General features: G+C 37.1%; 1 protein-coding gene across 2 annotated transcripts in view; it reads right to left on the reverse strand.

Moving 5' to 3' along the window:
- Positions 1-5648: 5648 nt before the first annotated feature.
- fam78ab (family with sequence similarity 78 member Ab) overlaps positions 5649-7025 on the reverse strand; it is an 8518-nt gene continuing 7141 nt past the window's right edge. For both annotated transcript variants that reach the window (XM_072453169.1, XM_072453168.1), the window contains one exon: positions 5649-7025. This exon is cut by the window's right edge and continues 3011 nt beyond it. The gene's annotated coding sequence lies outside the window, so the exon portion shown is untranslated.

Consider the following 7025-nt stretch of genomic DNA (forward strand, 5'->3'; position numbering starts at 1 on the left):
ACATAAACATCACGTATACAAACATCACATCTACAAACATCACACAACATAAACATCACATCTACAAACATCACACAACATAAACATCACACAACATAAACATAACGCAAGTTAAGAGAAAACTTGACTGCTGCCAAACCTGCAATTATTTAACACTTTGGATTCTAAATGGATTAAAGTCTTAACCTACAGGATTTAAATGTGGATGTGCAGCTTCATCACTTGTGCCATGCCAAGGCTTTGGGCTTCACCCAGCACAACACAAACATCACGCAACACACATAGATAACAAACATCGCACAACATAAACATAACATACAAACATCACACAACATAAACATCACATATACAAACATCACACAACATAAACATCACATATTCAAACATCGCACAACATAAACATCACATATACAAACATCACACAACATAAACATCACACAACATAAACATCACACAAACATCACACAACATAAACATCACACAAACATCACACAACATAAACATCACACAAACATCACACAACATAAACATCACACAACATAAACATCACACAACATAAACATCACACAAACATCACACAACATAAACATCACACAACATAAACATCACACAAACATCACACAACATAAACACCACACAACATAAACATCACACAACATAAACATCACATATTCAAACATCGCACAACATAAACATCACATATTCAAACATCACACAACATAAACATCACACAACATAAACATCACATATACAAACATCACACAACATAAACATCACATATTCAAACATCACACAACATAAACATCACACAAACATCACACAACATAAACATCACACAACATAAACATCACATACAAACATCACACAACATAAACATCACACAACATAAACATCACACAACATAAACATCACACAACATAAACATCACATAAACATCACACAACATAAACATCACATATTCAAACATCACACAACATAAACATCACACAAACATCACACAACATAAACATCACACAACATAAACATCACATACAAACATCACACAACATAAACATCACACAACATAAACATCACACAACATAAACATCACACAACATAAACATCACATAAACATCACACAACATAAACATCACATATACATCACACAACATAAACATCACATATTCAAACATCACACAACATAAACATCACACAACATAAACATCACACAAACATCACACAACATAAACATCACACAACATAAACATCACACAACATAAACATCACACAACATAAACATCACACAAACATCACACAACATAAACACCACACAACATAAACATCACACAACATAAACATCACATATTCAAACATCGCACAACATAAACATCACACAACATAAACATCACACAACATAAACATCACATATACAAACATCACACAACATAAACATCACATATTCAAACATCACACAACATAAACATCACACAAACATCACACAACATAAACATCACACAACATAAACATCACATACAAACATCACACAACATAAACATCACACAACATAAACATCACACAACATAAACATCACACAACATAAACATCACATAAACATCACACAACATAAACATCACATATTCAAACATCACACAACATAAACATCACACAAACATCACACAACATAAACATCACACAACATAAACATCACATACAAACATCACACAACATAAACATCACACAACATAAACATCACACAACATAAACATCACACAACATAAACATCACATAAACATCACACAACATAAACATCACATATACATCACACAACATAAACATCACATATTCAAACATCACACAACATAAACATCACACAACATAAACATCACACAAACATCACACAACATAAACATCACACAACATAAACATCACACAACATAAACATCACACAACATAAACATCACACAAACATCACACAACATAAACACCACACAACATAAACATCACACAACATAAACATCACATATTCAAACATCGCACAACATAAACATCACATATTCAAACATCACACAACATAAACATCACACAAACATCACACAACATAAACATCACACAACATAAACATCACATATTCAAACATCACACAACATAAACATCACACAACATAAACATCACATATACAAACATCACACAACATAAACATCACATATTCAAACATCACACAACATAAACATCACATATACATCACAAACACAGTGACTCACACATCATGTCTTTTCTAATCACATCATGTGTTGTTGTTGTTGTTGTTGTTGTTGCTGTTGTTTTATGGCGGTTGGCATCCAATTGTTGCATTACCGCCAGACTTTATTCCTCAGACTTTTCGTAGTCCTCAGACTCTCTTTCCATTAAACACATTAGTCATTAGCCGTGCTTTATGTGCTTTATGTGCTTTATGTGCTTTATGTGCTTTATGTGCTTTATGTGCTTTATGTGCTTTATGTGCTTTATGTGCTTTATGTGCTTTATGTGCTTTATGTGCTTTATGTGCTTTATGTGCTTTATGTGCTTTATGTCGCCCGCTCCAGGGCATCTGGATGTATTAGTTCCACAGGGTTTCGTGCCTCTGTTTTTCTTCAGACATTTCTCGTCCTGATGTGGTTTGAACTCTTGACACATTCGTGGGCTTTGGTGCTCTGACTCTTGAGTTTTGTATCCAGTTTTCAGCAAAAAAAGCTACAGCACAAATCCTTTCCCCGTTCCCTAAACGGTCCAAACCTCATCAAATAAATAAACCTATAAATATGTGACTAGTGTGTCTGAAATGGACTCGAGTACATGTGTTTGTGCTGCTCATCCAGGTCGTCCCCACAACCATTATTCATTCTCATGTTGCAATGCCTCTTTTGTATACATCACAACAATAAGTGATTATTATTCATACTGAAAGACTGAACACAATAGTCTCTGTGGTTTAGAGGGCCCGTGGCAAATGCTGAAACGTGTCACTTTTTGCAAAGTAGTGAGAAATAACTGGTCAGGACGGTCCACTTCCATCGATGATGTTGAGGCAAACTGCCAAATGCTTTACCCACCACATAAGGACCTTTTCCACAAAACCTATGCACTTCTGTTTTCTTTAGCATGCAGCACCTCTCTCCTTATATAACGTTATAAGATTTAATAATATACTGTATTTAAGACAGTTTGTAGACATCAATGAGGAGGATGACAATGATGACTTCTCTGTGGCCCTCAGAGGCAACTGTTGTTGTGATTTTGGGCCTTACAAAAATAAATTGATTTGATTTGATTTGATTTGATGAGCCGATGGCATGTTTGTGTTTTTATGTTATTATACTTTTTAACTCGAGATCTTTTTGTCGAAAGAACACAGGTCAATACATTCAGAAGACCACTGTAAACCAGGCATGTCCAAACTACGGCCCGGGGGCCAAATGTGGCCCTCAAACCAATTTTTGTTGCTTCCTGCTAAGTTGGTCCAAACAAAAAAAGTAGTATTTTTAAATGTAGGATTGGAAAAAATCAAGCATTTGGATATTATACCAACCTAATGTTAATGTTCCGATGTATTATTAAAGGTGTGGAGGCTCATCTAAACAATGCCAAATGCAAAACTTTGAATAATTCACGTTGTCATTCGACACATTTCGACATTGCCGGGTTGTTCGTGGCCCTTTGCTCCGTATAGATTTCAAAAATGCGGCTCTCAGTGAAAAACCTTTGGACACCCCTGCTGTAAACCCACTGTAAATGCTCACAATAGTCAAAATACAGTGGCTTTAGCTTTGATAACAGCACACATTCGCTGTGGCATAGTTTCAATAAGATTCTGCGACATTACAAGATTTATTTCCCTTCAGTGTTGCATTGTTTTTCACCAGTTGATCTTGTCTTGTTTGTGACAGAGTGACACTGCACAAAGCCTTCTCCAGCTCAAACACTCTCACTGAGGTTCAGGTCTGTAGTACATTAGTTTCATGTTTTCTCTGCTTGATGCCAATGATTTGACCCTTCTCAAACACACGGTACATCTTTTCCATGACCACGGGATTCGTCTTTCCACACGGTTGTTTCAGAAATGAGATGCCACTCACTGCATAAGTCCGGTTAAAATACTGTGTTGCAGTATTTATCCAGTAGGAGGCTCGAACCTACTGTAATTAGTTTTGTTTTGGAGAGGCAGTGTGATTGAGCACTTGTCAACCCAAACTAAGTTAAGATGTTCCACTCATTTATACATTTTACAACATGTTAGACTTTACTCTTGCCCAGTTTGACCATTTTAGTGATGTTTATAATTACACTTCCTGCGTAGTTGGTGATGTACAGGTTATACTGCGCTCCAGTTGATATTTCTAGATTTATTGGTTTTGTTGCTAACCCACTTTAATTTACTGTGTAGAAACTGTAGCTTTTAATACCGTTCTAATTTCCAACACAATTCTAGGTGCAGCTGGAGTGACATGGAGTAATCCGTGCAGACTGTTGCACAGAGGTCATGCTCGTGCACTCAGAATAGCCCTCGCAATCACAACAGTAATGCTCTCATCATAAAGGCAAACCATGTAACAATGGCCCAAACCAGCTTCAGTGGTAATGCCCGGTGCTGGAAATACAGTCTTAAGGTGATTATTGGGACAGGTGGATGCACATATGAATAGCATGTACTTTAAATATAGCAGCGAGAATGTGAGACAAGAATGTGACCAGGATAGAATCATAGACAGAGGCTATATATAAGCAGCAGGCTCCAACAATATGTTGTGCATCTGTGCAGCCGTTTGCATCAAGTCTTCTACTAAATAGACTCATTGTATACATTCTTTCTTGTTTTGATCTATTGAAGAGTCCTTATTGTTTATCATTTATTATGGTTTTAATGTTGCACATTTTCTTTTGGTCTATTCTAGTGACAATAAATGTGTTTCCTAAGGTTAGTTATTGCATCAGTCACAAGGCTTCCTTTGGCTTCTTTTGTGGCTTTCAAAAGCAGCTCCTATAAGTAACGTCCACTTCCTCTGTGTTACATTCAGTGTGTCATGTGCTCAGCGGTGCATGTTCTGCCTGAGGGTGACACTTAAGACAGGGCTTATTTTATACTCCTTATCTAAATGACTGGGAATGACTGAAAGCTTCAATGTCACAAAGACCCTATTATACTTTTTCTGGTATTTTGTTTTAAATCATAATTTTACAATGAGTTAATTGTAAATTGTAATGTTCATGTGGAACAATCAACTTCCTGTTCAAAAGTACAGAGCTGATAGGCTCCGCCTCTTCGAAGGAGAATTTAACTCATCTTTATGTGTATGGTTCAGAGCCTAAACAAGAAAGGGGGATAGGGGATGGATGAAATCTGAAATTTTCTGAGCACTCAAGCCTTGAATACGGGACAGAAGAATTAACCATGAATCATTGAGTAAGCTAACGATGAGAGAACACCATTATAACATTTAAATACGCTCCTATTTAAACTGATCAGTCCACACATGAGCTGTACATATCCTGATAATGTAATCATAATACCCTGAGAGACAAATATTGTTTTCATAATTTACCCCACGTTGATGTGATGTTGAAGGAATACATTTCACTGTTATAGCGTACACATACATTTCACAGCAGGAATTAAATAAATGCACTACAACTTCAGGGTTCATGGTATTTATGGTCAATGAACACATGTTTTTATTTTCCTTTTGGAGGAAATCCTCCCAATTTTGTGCATTTCACAGCTTGAAATATTTGTCAGAACAAATCCACTTGTCAAGTATTGGAGTAAAAGTAAAAGTTTAAAAAAAACAAAGGAGCACACTTTGAAGTATTCCAGTGCTGTAACTATAAAAGAAACAAATATGAGGACAAAAGTGTAGCTCTTTGATCTACATGCATGTCAAATTAACACAGAGAGAGAAAGGGCAGAAGGAACACTGAAATAAGCAGAGGTCTGACCCACAGTAAGGCCGGTGTCATGAACTGCATCATTGGTTCAGTCTAGAACAAAGAAACATGAATCACAAAATAGCAGCCCCCCAAAGACCTGTAATGATGTGGGTTTATGATGGGCCTGATCCATTTGGTTGGCACGTCATACAGTGCTGTGCAAATGTCTGAAAGATTCAATACAAGCTGAAATTGCACGTAAAAATGGGTCAAGGAACAACGGTAAATGCAGTTTAAGAAACAGTGTTTCTTAAATAGTACCAGGTATTTTCTCCTGCGATTGAAATATTTTGCATTTACCTGAAAGTTAGACTTTTACACAGCACTGTACATGTTTAAAACAGTACAAATTGTAACAAACACGCTGGAAGAAGCCAAGAAACACTGCATAGATTTGGCGTTGCTCCATTTTGGCACTATTTGCTGACCAAAAACTGTGCAACTTTCTTGGTAAAAAGGAAGCCCATTAGTAAATATTCAAACACAAAAGCCGACACATGAACACGGATTCCCTTTTCAATCATCAAACTGGCTGTGTGTCCGTCTTTAGAGCGTGTCAGGGGATCTGTGTGCTCGGCTGGTCATTGGAGTCCAGTGACAATGTGACACCACAGTGACAATCTAATCCTCCACGTCCTGTAAGTCTGTCCCTCTCTGTGGCCCCAGTGCGTTTGTTTGTGAGGACGAGCTGTGCTGCTGCACGTCAAGGACACAACCTTCTCTGCTCCACTGTGATAAAGTCACGGCTTGGTAAAACACTGGCCAAACTCCCAAAGGCCTCCTGGAGATTTAACACAGACCAATGTTGTCTATTTTAGCGGCTGGCTCTTAAAAACGGGCAATTGTTCTGACTCAGCTAAAGCATTTGCACCAGGTAAAGTACTGCAATGTGTGCTCGAAATGACTGATTTATTTATACAACATAGACATGGGATTGTATATTGTTGTAAACGGTTGCATGGAGAATTTTATAAGAAGTTAAATGATACTTTTACTTGGGGCCCCAATAATTGAAGATTGGATAGAAAGCTACCATTTCAACCGAAAAAGGCCCCTGACTCAAATTAGGTTATCCATCCATC

Source organism: Eucyclogobius newberryi, unplaced genomic scaffold (assembly GCF_026437365.1).
Source record: "Eucyclogobius newberryi isolate DKJ021-1_F unplaced genomic scaffold, fEucNew1.0.hap1 SCAF_2, whole genome shotgun sequence".
In the NCBI taxonomy this organism is placed as follows: Eukaryota; Metazoa; Chordata; class Actinopteri; order Gobiiformes; family Gobiidae; genus Eucyclogobius; species Eucyclogobius newberryi.